The sequence below is a fragment of the Pristis pectinata genome, chromosome 10 (assembly GCF_009764475.1).
Source record: "Pristis pectinata isolate sPriPec2 chromosome 10, sPriPec2.1.pri, whole genome shotgun sequence".
Lineage (NCBI taxonomy): Eukaryota > Metazoa > Chordata > Chondrichthyes > Rhinopristiformes > Pristidae > Pristis > Pristis pectinata.
The window spans coordinates 77,392,552-77,405,959 of NC_067414.1; positions in this window are offsets into that span (position 1 = coordinate 77,392,552).

Consider the following 13,408-nt stretch of genomic DNA (forward strand, 5'->3'; position numbering starts at 1 on the left):
TAATCAATTGGAATTGTACCACTTCATGTCAGAGAGGCAATGGGAAAAGCACAATACCTTTTAATTTCTCTTCAATTACTCATGTGTTTTTGTTTATAGTTACATTTTTTAATAATTAACCGACTTCAATTGTTTTCCAATGTCCCTGACTCAGGTAAAATGCCTCATGTGTTTTGCAGAAGGCAAAACTGTGCTGTGGGGTTTTGCCAGTGGTCAAAGCTCTCAAGAGTCTTTCTCAGGTGGGAGATGGTGTGGGGGCGGTGCTTCTCACTGCACTGGCAGAGTCCCTACTGTTGCTCAGGACAAATCTCTGGAACCCAGATGCTAAGGGAATTTACCTCAGCATCAGAACAGCTAAGTATGGATGTGCTGTGATTCTGGGTTGGGATTGTTAGAGGAAACCAACAAGTTCTGGCCCATTATCAATGATTATTTCTGATGTTATTGTATAGTTCTTGGAATATCTTGTTGAAAGAAATTGAAAAAAAACTTCAGATGAAAGTGCATATTACATTTCCCCTTGACATTACACAAACAAACTTTAATCAATAAAATAGACTGGGGTCAAAAAGATAACAGAAATCTTTGATCTCCACCTGCCACTTTCTGGATAACTGGACCTCATAACAAGGAAGGCTATGAAGTAATAATCTCTTACAGGATCAGTTCATTTAGAAAAGCTGTTTGAGCCACCTTATGCCTTTCCTTTTCATGATGTTTATATTCAACTGAGTTCAATGACTCAGCTTGGGGCTGCCTTCTTGATTAAAATTAAGCTGTAAATGGTTTCTTTGAACCACTCTAGAAGCTGGTTCACACAAACAGATACGAAGGAGGTAATGATCTGGTCTCTGATCCATGAGAGCTAATTGCTAACGTTTAGTTAGCCAAAGGAATAAAGCCTCTGTGTAATAAATCACAGAAGATTTAAAGTCGTCTTCTTCTTGTCTACTTTACCTCTCCTTTTCTATTTACTGGTACTTATCTTACCTGAACTAATACATATCTTAAGCATTACTTAAGAGTTCAAACAAGCAAATGCTGACTTTGCAAATATTTTTTGGTTTTGGCTGAATTATTTTGCAATTAAAAGTCAAATAGTTTTCATTTCACAGAAGTCTTTAATATTATTTCTCTGAGGTAAGGTTTATTATTCATTCTCATCCGAATTCTTTCACATTATGACCTCTCTTATTGTAGATTACACTTCTTCTGATTGTTTCATTCAGAATGTTCTATTCTGTGTTTTGTGTACATAACTAATAAACTGAATGGGACTGGAGCAACAGCTCAGCATCGTCATTTTGGTGAAAGAGTGCCAAATATTGAAGGAATCATTCCAATTCTTTCTCCTTGCTGAGAGAAGGTCGCCTTCATTCCACTTTCTCTGAATGGCTTTGAGTCCTTGCGTGCATAGCATTTTATTTTAATAATCCACTTTGATAGCTTGCCATGTTATTCAACTACATGCCGGTAAACTGTGAACTGGACTTATTACTCATGGTGGTATGACATTCAATACACTTACACATTGGCCAGTGGAAAAGGAAAAAAATCATCTTGCATTTGCTCTCCTGATCCTTATTCACTTCCCCCTTCTAGTAAACTGACCTTTATACTGTATAAGATAAAAAGATATGGAATGAGTTTGAGTCCCATTAGTTCACTTCCACACACCTTCAGTGGATCTCCCACACAATTTTATAATCTACTGAGCTGATTTTAAGAACATTCAAATGTTTTGCCTGGATTAGTTGGAGTTGCCTGCATTAGAAATGGTTTACACTGGGCTTCTTGCAATCTCCTAAAAATATATCTACTGACATATAATTTCCTAGATGAAAAGTCTAAACTCTATGAAAGCATTATTTACCTCGTTAAATAATGACATAACCAGGAAATTTAATTAACTTCGTTTTCTCCAAGTAACTGTCTAGTTTCTTCACCCTACTTGAAACACCAGATACCTTCACTCTCCAATAAGCTCATTGCCTTTTCTGCATGCTTTGAAAAGGAGAATAACACTCCACCCATGCAAATCTCCACAGCATCCGGCTACGCTGTGATGTCTGTCTCGGAGGCCGATGTCAGAACACCCTTCGAGAGGGTGAACCCTTGCAAGGCGTCAGACCCCCATGGTGTACCTGGCTGGGTACTGAAAATCTGTGCCGACCAACTGGCTGGATTTATCAAGGACACCTTCAAACTCTCACTGTTGTGATCTGAGGTTCCCTCCTGGTTCAATCATACCAGTGCCCAAGAAGGGCAGGGTGCTCCAAGGAAAGATGTTCAACGTCTCCCTATAACTTGAGTCCTGGCAACATCCTTGTCAATCTTTTCTGCAACCTTTACAGTTTACTGACATCTTCCCAATAGCAAACTGACCAAATCTGAACACAATACTCCAAGTGCGGTCTCACCAGCATCTTGTACAACCGCACCATAACCTCCCAACTTCTATACCGAAGGCCAGCATGCCAAAAGCCTTCTTCACCACCTTATCTACCTGTGACTCCCACTTTCAGCGAACCATGTACTTGTACTCCTAGGTCCCTCTGTTCTACAAAACTCCTCAGGGCCCTAATGTTTACTGTGAAAGTCCGACCTTGGTTTGACCTTCCAAAATACAACACCTCACACTTATCTGAATTAAACTCCATTTGCCATTCCTTGGCCCACTTACGAAGCTGATCAGGATCCCTCTGTAATTTTTGACAACCTTCTTCACTCTTGACAATACCACCTATTTTAGTGTCATCTGAAAACTTACTAACCAGGCCTTGCACAAGCTTACTCAAATCATCGATAAAAATAACAAATAACAATGGGCCCAGCACCAACCCCTGAGGCACACCACTAGTTATGGGCCTCCGGTCAGAGAAACAACCTTCCACCATCACCCTTTGCTTTCTAACATCAAACCAATTGTGTATCCAATTTGCCAACTCTCCCTGGATTCCCTGAATTCAGACCTGGACTTTAAACTAATTCTTCAATATAAAGTTCCAAGCTAAGACACAATTAAAAATGGCATCTTAAAGAAGAAGAATAATGTCAGAACAATAGAGCAATAGAATGTTCTTTACCTTAGATTAATAGACACTTGTAACCCTTGAATTTAATTGAGAGAAATATTAAGTGAAATTTAGACATACATATATTTAGTTAGAGGTGCTAGCAGTACTGGTACTATTATAAAAACGTCTTTGTTTCCTTTATTATATCATAGAAAATATTATTTCCTTATACAGTGCTTCTATGTTGGGGCCTAGCGATTTCATTATTCCATTGGGATCCAAGCAAGTAAGTGGCATATGATGAGAACATGAAAGAAAACGACCAAATAACTGTTCAGGTCAATAATAGGGATAAAAATCCTTTGGTGGAATTTGATTTAAAATCTTATTTTGTAGATGATGTAACTGAACACCAGAGAAATTGATATTGCAAGTAATGAGATCTGCTTCCTCAGATTGGAGAATATTGAATCAGGAGAGACAAACTCAGGCCAAGGGGCACCAAATGGGATGGAGCTGAAAACAAATGTCTTCAAGCAGTGAATCTTTGTAATTCTTGATTCCAGAGGACTGTAGGTGGTCATTTGTTGAGAATAGTCAAGGCTGAAACCAATTAGATTTTTGGACTTGAAGTGAATCAGGGAATATAGGATCAGGCAGGAAGGTAGAATCAAGAAGGTAGAATGCTTTGGTGTTTCCTTTAGTGCCAGGCCAGAGTAGTTAGAATGGCTCTGGGGTCAATGGTGTGTTCAGCTTGTGAGATGTGGGAGTTCTGGGAGACATCCAGTCTCTCTGATAACTACATCTGCACGAGGTCCATCCAGCTGCAGCTCCTTACAGATCATGTTAGGGAACTGGAGCTGCAGCTGGATGACCTTCGGCTCCTATGGGATAACGAGGAGTTCATAGATAAGAGCTACAGGGATGCAGTCATCCTAAACTGCAGGAGGCAGGTAGCTGGGTGACTGTCAAGAGAAGGACGGAGAATAGGCAGGTAATGCAGAGTACCCCTGTGGCAGTTCCCCTCAAATACAGATATACGGCTTTGGATACTGTTGGGGGAGATGACCTACAAGGGAAAGCTGCAGTGATCAGGTGTCTGGCACTGAGCCAGGTTGTGTGGTGCAGAAGGGAAGAGGGGAGATGAGGGGAGCAGTAGTGATAGGGGATTCCATAGTAAGGGGGGCAGACAGGAAATTCTGTGGACGTGAAAGAGACTCCCGGATGGTATGTTGCCTTCCAGGTGCCAGGGTCAGGGAAGTCTCGGATCGGGTCCACAGCAGTCTGAAGGGGGAGGGTGAACAGCTAGAGGTTGTGGTACATATTAGTACCAATGACACAGGTAGAAAATGAGATGAGGTCCTGAAGAGGGAATATAGGGAGCTGGGTAGAAAGCTGAAGAGCAGGACCTCAAGGGTAGTAATCCCTGGATTGCCCTCTGTGCCACCCACCAGTGAGAGTAAGAATAGGATGATTTGGCAGATGAATGTGTGGCTGAGAAATTGGGGCAGGGTTTCAGATTTGTGGATCATTGGGATCTCTTCTGGGGAAGGTATTACCTGTCAAAAGGGACGGGTTACACCTGAACTGGAGGAGGACCAATATTCTTGTGGGCAGGTTTTCAAGAACGGTTGGGGAGGATTTAAGCTAGTTTGGCAGGGGGATGGGAACCAGAGTGATAGGTCAGAGGTTGGTGCATTTAGTGTACAAGTAGATGTAGAAAGACTGTGAGGAAGAATAAGCATCTGAAAGGGCAAAATTGCAGTCAGTTGGATGGGCTGAAGTGTGTCTACCTTAATTCGAGGAGTATCAGGAACAAGGGTGATGAACTTGGAGCATGGTTAAGTAAGTGGAACTGTGACGTGGTGACCATTACAGAGACTCGGCTGTTGCAAGGGCAGGAATGGGTGCTGGATATTCCGGGGTTTAGATGTTTCAAAAGGGACAGGGACGGAGGTAAAAGAGGTGGGGGAGTGGCTTTTCTGATCAGGGACAGTGTCACAGCTGTAGAAAGGGAGGATGTCCTGGAGGGATCATCTACTGAGTCAGTGTGGGTGGAAGTCAGAAACAGGAAGGGAGCGATTCACTCTATTGGGAGTATTCTACAGACTCCCCAATAGCAGCAGAGATGCTAAGGAGCAGATTGGGAGGCAGATTTTGGAAAGGTGTAAAAATAACAAGGTTGTTGTCATGGAACCTCTACTTTTTGTGATATTTATTAATGACTTAGATGAGGGGGTGGAAGGGTGGGTTAGCAAGTTTGCAGATGACACAAAGATCGGTGGTGTTGTGGATAGTGTGGAGGGCTGTCGAAGCTTACAGAGGGATATTGATAGGATGCAGAGCTGGGCTGACAAGTCGCAGATGGAGTTCAATCCAAAGAAGTGTGAAATGGTACACTTTGGAAGGACAAACTCCAAGGTGGAGTACAAGGTAAATGGCAGGATTCTGGGCAGTGCAGAGGAGCAGAGGGATCTGGGGGTTCATATCCACAGATGACTGAAAGTTGCCTCACAGGTGGATAGGGTAGTTAAGAAAGCTTATGGAATATTAGCTTTCATAAGTCATGGGACTGAGTTCAAGAGCCACGAAGTAATGATGCAGCTTTACAAAACTCTGGTTAGACCACACTTAGATTACTGTGTCCAGTTCTGGTCGTTTCATTATAGGAAGGATGTGGAGGCATTGGAGAGGGTGCAGAGGAGATTTAACAGGATGCTGCCTGGATTAGAGAGTATGGATTATGAGGAGAGACTAGAGGAGCTAGGGCTTTACTCATTGGAGAGAAGGAGGATGAGGGGAGACATGAAAGAGGTATACAAAATATTAAGAGGAATAGATAGAATGGACAGCCAGTACCTCTTACCCAGAGCACCAGTGCTTAATACAAGATGACATGGCTTTAAGGTAATGGGTGGGAAGTTCAAGGGAGGCATCAGAGGGAGGTTTTTCACCCAGAGAGTGGTTGGTGCATGGAATGTGCTGGCTGGGGTGGTGGTGGAGGTAGATGCGTTGGTCAAGTTCAAGAGATTGTTAGGTAAGCATATGGAGGAATTTAAAATAGAGGGGTATGTGGGAGGAAGGGATTAGATAGTCTTAGGAGTGGTTTGAAGGTTGGCACAACATGGTGGGCTGAAGGGCCTGTATTGTGCTGTATTGTTCTATGGTTCTATGGGTGATTTCAACTTCCCTAATATTGATTAGCACCTCCTTAGTGTAAAGGGGATAAATGGGGTGGAGTTTGTTAGGTGTGTCCAGGAAGGATTCTGACACAGTATGTAGACAGGCTAACTAGAGGAGAGGCCATTCTGGACCTGGTACTAGGCAATGAGCCTGATCAGATTTCAGATCTCTTGGTGGGAGAACATTTTGAAGATAGTGACCATAACCTCTTGACCTTTACCATAGCTGCTTTGGAGACGGAAAGGAGCAGACAATATGGGAAACTATTTAACTGGGGCAGGGGGAGTTATGATGCCATTAGGCAGGAACTTGGGAGCATAAATTGGGAACAGATATTCTTGGGGAAGTGCACAGCGGAAATGTGGAGGTTGTTTATGGAGTACTTATGGGGCTCTGGATAGGTTTGTCCCACTGAGGTAGGGTAAGGATGGTAGAGTGAAGGAACTGTGGTTGACAAGAGGTGTAGAACATCTTGTCAAGGGTAAGAAAGAAGCTTACCTGAGGTTTAAAAAGCATGGATCAGAAAGGGCTCTGGAGAGTTACAAGGTAGCCAGGAGGGAGCTTAAGAATAGACTTAGGAGAGCTAGAAGGGAGCATGAGAAGTCCTTGGCGAGTCGGATCAAGGAAAACCCCAAGGCATTCTACATATGTATGAAGAATAGGAGGATGACTAGAGTGAGGGTAGGACCGATCAGGGATAAAAGAGGAAACATGTGTCTGGAGTCAGAAGAGGTAGGGGATGTCCTTAATAAATACTTTGCTTCAATACTCATCAGAAAGAGAGACCTTGACATTTGTGAAGATGGCGTACAACAGGCTGATATGCTAGGGCATGTTGATGTGAAGGAAGAGGATGTGCTGGAACTTTTGAAAAACATTAGGATAGATAAGTCACTGGGGCCAGACGGGATATATCCAAGATTATTACGGGAAGTGAGGGAAGAGATTGCTGCATCTTTGGCGATGATCTTTTCATCCCCATTAGCCACAGTAGTGCCAGATGATTGGAAGGTGGCAAATGTTGTTCCTTTGTGTAAGAAAGGGAGTGGGAATAACCCTGGGAATTACAGACCAGTGAGTCTTACTTCAGTGGCCGGCAAAGTACTGGAGAAGATTCTTAGATACAGGATTTCTGGGCATTTGGAGAAGCACAGGCTGATTAGGGACAGTCAACATGACTTTGTGAGGGGTGGGTCTTGCCTCATGAGCCTGACTGAATTCTCTGAGTATGTGACAAAGCACGTTGGTGAAGGTTGAGCAGTGGATGTGGTGGACATGGGTTTTAGTAAGGCGTTTGATAAAGTTCCTCATGAAAGGCTCATTCAGGAAGTCAGGAAGGATGGGATCCAGGGAAACTTGGCTGTGTGGATTCAGAATTGGCTCACTCATAGAAGACAGAGGATGGTGGTAGATGGAGCGTATTCTGCCTGGAGGTCGGTGACCAGTGGTGTTCCGCAGGGGTCTGTTCTGGGACCCCTGCTCTTTGTGATTTTTGTAAATGACTTGGATGAAGATGTGGAAGGGTGGGTTAGTAAGTTTGCTGATGATACAAAGGTTGGTGGTGTTGTGGATAGTGTAGAAGGTTGCTGTAGATTACAACAGGATGTTGATAGAATGCAGAAGTGGCAGATGGAATTCAACCTGGGAAAAAAGCGTGAAGTGATACACTTCAGGAGATCAAATTTGAAGGCAGAATAGAAGGTTAATGGCAGGATTCTTAGCAGTGTGGAGGAACAGAGGGAACTTGGGGTCCACGTCCATAGATCCCTCAAGGCTGCCGCGCAGGTCGATAGGGTTGTTAAGAAGGTGTATGGTGTGTTGGCCTTCATTAGGGTAATGAGTTCAAGAGCCATGAGGTAATGTTGCAGCTCAAAAGAACTCTGGTTAGACCACACTTGGAGTATTGTGTTCAGTTCTGGTCGCCTCATTATAGGAAGGATGTGGAAGCTTTAGAGAAGGTGCAGAGGAGATTTACCAGGATGCTGCCTGGATTGGAGAGCATATCTTATGAGGATAGGTTGAGTGAGCTAGGGCTTTTCTCTTTGGAGAGAAGGAGGATGAGAGGTGACTTGATAGAGGTGTGCAAGATGATAAGAGGCATAGACGGACTGGACAGTCAGAGACTTTTTCCCAGGGCAACAATGGCTAACACGAGGGGACATAATTTTAAGATGATTGGAGGATGTCAGGGGTAAGTTTTTTACACAGAGAGTGGTGGGTGCATGGAATGCACTGCCAGCAGAGGTTGTGGGGGCAGATACATTAGGGACATTTAAGAGACTCTTAGATAGACACATGAATGATAAAGAAATGGAGGGCTATGTGGGAGGGAAGGGTAAGCTGGATCTTAGAGGTCCAACCTAAAATGTCATAAAATGACAAAATGTCAGCACAACATTGTGGGCCAAAGGGCCTCTATTGTGCTGTTGTGTTCTAAAACATAGGATCAGCCATATTCTCATTTAATCACAGAGCTAGCTTGTAGGGCAGAACACACTATGCATCAACTTCTATTACATACTTACCAGAGCCAATTCTATTTGGTGAACTTTTACTCTTATTACTGAAAGGGTGCCTTAATCAATGATATCCCATCTCTACTCCAAGTGCTTTTCAGTTTAACCTGCTGCTGTGAGAAGTGGAATATGTACCTGCTGAAAACCTGATAAATGTTATCAGGCCCAAAAGAGAATTTTAACTGCAATTAATTTGAGTGCAAGCAGAGAGGCATCTTGCTTCAATTATATAGAGCCAATAGTGAGAATGCATCTGGAGTAGTGTTCAGGTCTGGTTTGTATAATGAAGAAAGGATATATTTGCAATAGAGCAATGCAGTAAAGTTTCACAAGGTTGATTCCTGGGATGGAAAGTTCTGCCTGATGAGGATAGATTAAGAACATTGATCCTATAATCTCTGGAGTTTAGAAGAATAAGAAGTGACTTCCTTGAATCAAACAAAGTTTTTACAGAGCTTGACAGGGTAGGGTTAGGGTTAGGGTTAACAAAGTTTTTACAGAGCTTGACAGGGTAGATCTTGAGTTGATGTTTCCACAGGCTAAGATGGCTAGAAACAGGAGTTACATTCTCAAAGAAGTGACCCATTCAGGTAGAGATGACATCACCCAGACAGCAGTGACTCTTTTGGAATTCTTTTTCCCCGAGGAGTGTGAACAAGATAGAGATTGATAAACTTTTGTATTTTAAGGGAGTCAAGTGATATGGGGTAAGTACTGGAGAACGGTGTTGAGGTAAAAGATCAGCAATGATGTTGTTGAATCGCGGACCAAGCATGAGAGACTGATTGACCCCCTCCTGCCTCTATTTTTAATGTCCTTATTAGGATTGGGAACAGAAGAGGATATTCAAAGTAGGGTTGTTACATTTCTTGAAGAAACACTTGATGCTGGAGGAACTCAACAGACCAGGCAGCATCCATGGAGAAAAGCAGGCGGTCAACGTTTTGGGTCTGGACCCTTCTTCAGGACTGAAGATAGGAAAAGGGGAAGACCAATATATAGGAGGGAAAAGCAGAGCAGTGATAGGTGGGCAAAGGAGGGGGAGGCAGGGTGGGCACAGGGTGGTGATAGGTAGATGCAGGTAAGAGACAGTGATAGGCAGGTGCAGGGAAGGAGGGGAGAGCAGATCCACTGGGGGATGGGTAAAAGGTAAGAAGAGAGAGCAAGAGAAAAAGGAGGCTAGGAAAGAGAAGAAGAGAAGAAGCATGGTGTGGGGGGGGCGGTGGTTGGGGAAGGGGGTGGGGATTATCTAAACTGGGAGAATTCACTATTCATGCTGTTAGGCTGCAAGGTTCCAAGACGGAAAATGAGGTGCTGTTTCTCCAGTTTGTGCTTGGACCTCTCCTGGCAGTGGAGGAGGCCGAGGACTGACATATCATGCGGTGGGAAACTCTTCTCTTCTTCTCTCCAATGGGAGCTTCATGAGTCCCTCTCTCACTGCTCCACCTCTGTGTTCTTCCTCCCTTGTTACATTTCTTGTGAGGTCCGAGGAACTGGACAAGTTAAAACTTCCACGACCAAATGGTGTTGGATTTACACCGATCCTATAGTAATTCCATTTTTTGTTCTCCCCACATCCTCATTAACTCTCCCCAGATTCTGCCACTCATCTACTCTCTAGGGACAAATTACAGTGGCCAATTAACCCACCGACCTGCATGTCTTTGGAATGTGGGAGGAAACTGGAGCACCCAGTAGAACCTCACACAGTCACAGGGAGAACGTGCAAACTCCACGCAGACAGCACTCGGATCTCTGGTGCTCTGAGGCAGCAGCTCCACTAGCTCTGCCACAGTGCCACCATTGTAGTTTAGCAAGAGGTATGAAGTTTGCTGTCTTACTGTTCAACTTGAACATACTTGTAATACTTGTTTCTTCAATGCTTAGAGTCATGGAATCAAAGAGTAATAGAGCTGTGCAGCACAGAAATGGGTCAACTTTAGTACTTCTGGCTGTTAGTACATCATCTGGATTGCATAGATAAAAATTTGTAAAGTCTTGTTCATTTTAGCTTCAAGGACAATATGACAATTTGTGCACAAATATAAAGACCTTAAGCTGTATTAATTGTCAGATATTGTTGAATCTCCTTGTCTATATTCAGCCAAAAGTATGCATGTGACAGATCTAATTTGTTAAAAATCTTGCCACCTGCCAACTCTGCATATAAAGCTTGTGAAGTGGGCAATGAATGTTGCTCATACTCAGACTTGTTCAATGTCAGTTTGTTGAACAGTATTTTTCACTTTAGGTACTACTATGATTAGTGCTGCTTATCATTCTAATTTAACACTTCTTCGCTCTAGAACTAATCAAAGCAGATAGGTTTTCTGTCTGACTTGAAACAAATGTGTACATTATAACCTGTATTAGCTGTGTAAGTATATTGGAACATTACTACATACTTTCCCAACTGTATGTCCTGGCATGATTTTAAAGCCTCCTCACTTCCTTCTAGTTGAAATGTAATTTTTTAATGTTGGTTTAATTAGCATAATCAGCTAATAACATTGGCCGTTGTAGCTACTGACCAATGTGAAGCAGTAACCATTTCAACTGGACTAACGTCTTCAATACTTCCCCAAAAGATGTCCTTGAGTTCATTGTGCTCTCTGTTAGTGATATGCAGCTGAAGTTGCCTAGCTACATGTCCCTGTCCAGATTTGGACAACCTGAGGCCACATTGATGCTCTGATCATTTAATTATACTTATTTCTTAAAGTAGTTCTGCTTTTCAACATTGGCAATGGAGGAATAGCTGCTAATAGCCCAATGTACCATTGTTGATATTGGCTCCAGTGGTTTAGATACTTCCTCTCCTCAGTCCACGAATCACCCTATTGGCTCCTGTCTCACCACTCCCCCTTTCCTCTTTATATTTTCCATCTCCACTCTTAGCACTGATGCAGGGCTTCAACCCGAAACACTAACAATTCCTTCCCCCCGTAGATGCTACTCGACCCACTGACCTCCTCGAGCAGATTGTTTGTTGCTCCGGATTCCAGCATCAGCGGTTTCTTGTGTCTTCTAGATACTTACTGTCCTCTGCTTCTTGCTGTGAAAATGTCCTTTTTGTGAAGAAATTGTACTATTGGAGTTGCTTTAGTTAACTACCTTGGCTTTAGACTTACATGCTTAGTAAGTAAGGGCAGGCACGGTAGTGCACCGATTAGCATAATGTTATTACAGTGCCAGTGACCCGGGTTCAATTGCGGCCGCTGTCTGTAAGGAGTTTGTACGTTCTCCCTGTGTCTGCGTGGGTTTCCTCCGGGTGCTCCGGTTTCCTCCCACACTCCAAAGATGTACGGGTTAGGAACTTGTAGGCATGCTATGTTGGCGCCACTTGCGGGCTGCCCCCAGAACACTCGACACAAAAGATGCATTTCACTGTGTGTTTCGATGTATATGTGACTAATAAAGAGATCTTATCTTATGCACCCTTTGTCTTGACAATTAAAACATTATTCCATGGATGGCTTCCATTACATCTATAACAGCAATTTGTTGCATTCTTACCCATGTTGTTCAGGTTATGCTTTGGAACACTACCCCTTGATTATAAACTGCTGTCATATTTGTCTCACATATTGAATGAAATTGTTTAGCATTCCTCAATGTAATTTCTAGTAACAATGAAAATCTTGCATGCAAGCTCAAGTATGATATACTGTGTCTTAACCTTGAATTCACTCCGCAATTGTTGTGGAATGCACATACAATGAAAATAAAAGTTACAGTGTCACCATAAATCTCCAAAATAAATAATGTATTCGCTGACTTCTGATTTCTAGTTCCAAACTTTAGCTTTCCACTATTTCTGAGGATCATGGATTCAAATGATCAACTAGTTTCCAGACTAATACAAACATCTTTTCTTTTGAATGAGTATCCCTTTCCTGAACACTTTTCAGTAAAATGGTTTTCTGTGCTCCTTCGGAGCCTCATTTTGTGATTGCACATTCTTCAACATCAATCTTCACAATATTATTCGGACTTTAAAAAAATCTGTGCATTCTTTGCATGAATTGAAAGTTCATACACTTGATCATGTACACAAAGGCGAGACTGACTTCAACTTCTTCAAATCCCATTCCCACCAAACTGCTGATGTCATACCAAGCACACAAAGATTTCTCTCCCTTGCTGTGCCTGTTTGGTCCAATGACCGAAGCATCCAACTCCTCCAACTAATGTTGGCACATTTTCTCGTGCTATGCTGAACAATCAATGAGAAACATATTTTTAGAAAAAAACGTTCATGGGGAGAACACGAGGCCTTATTTAAGACAAAATGGAATGGTTAAGAATCCACTTACTCCCATTTAATGAATATTCTGAGGTGAAATCTGTTCAGATTAACTGAATAGAAAACAGTTGAATAGGCTCTTAGCCTTTAATGATTAAGTTCAGAGTTGAAAGTAAGCCATGGTGGGACATTACGACATACCGGTAAGAAAGTGGCAATGCTGCATTTGTAATGTGACCAGTTAAAAATTAAGTTTCTCTTAACCCTGGTGAAATTGTTCTGATTAATTACCTGACATAATTAATTCTAAACATAAGTTACATTAAAACAATGCAGTACCTCACAATTTGACAATCTTAAGGACATCTTCCTGAAAATTATTTAAATAGGATACTTAAAGTTAGGTATTACTCGGAGGGATAATCCATTTAAAAAGAGATGTGCAG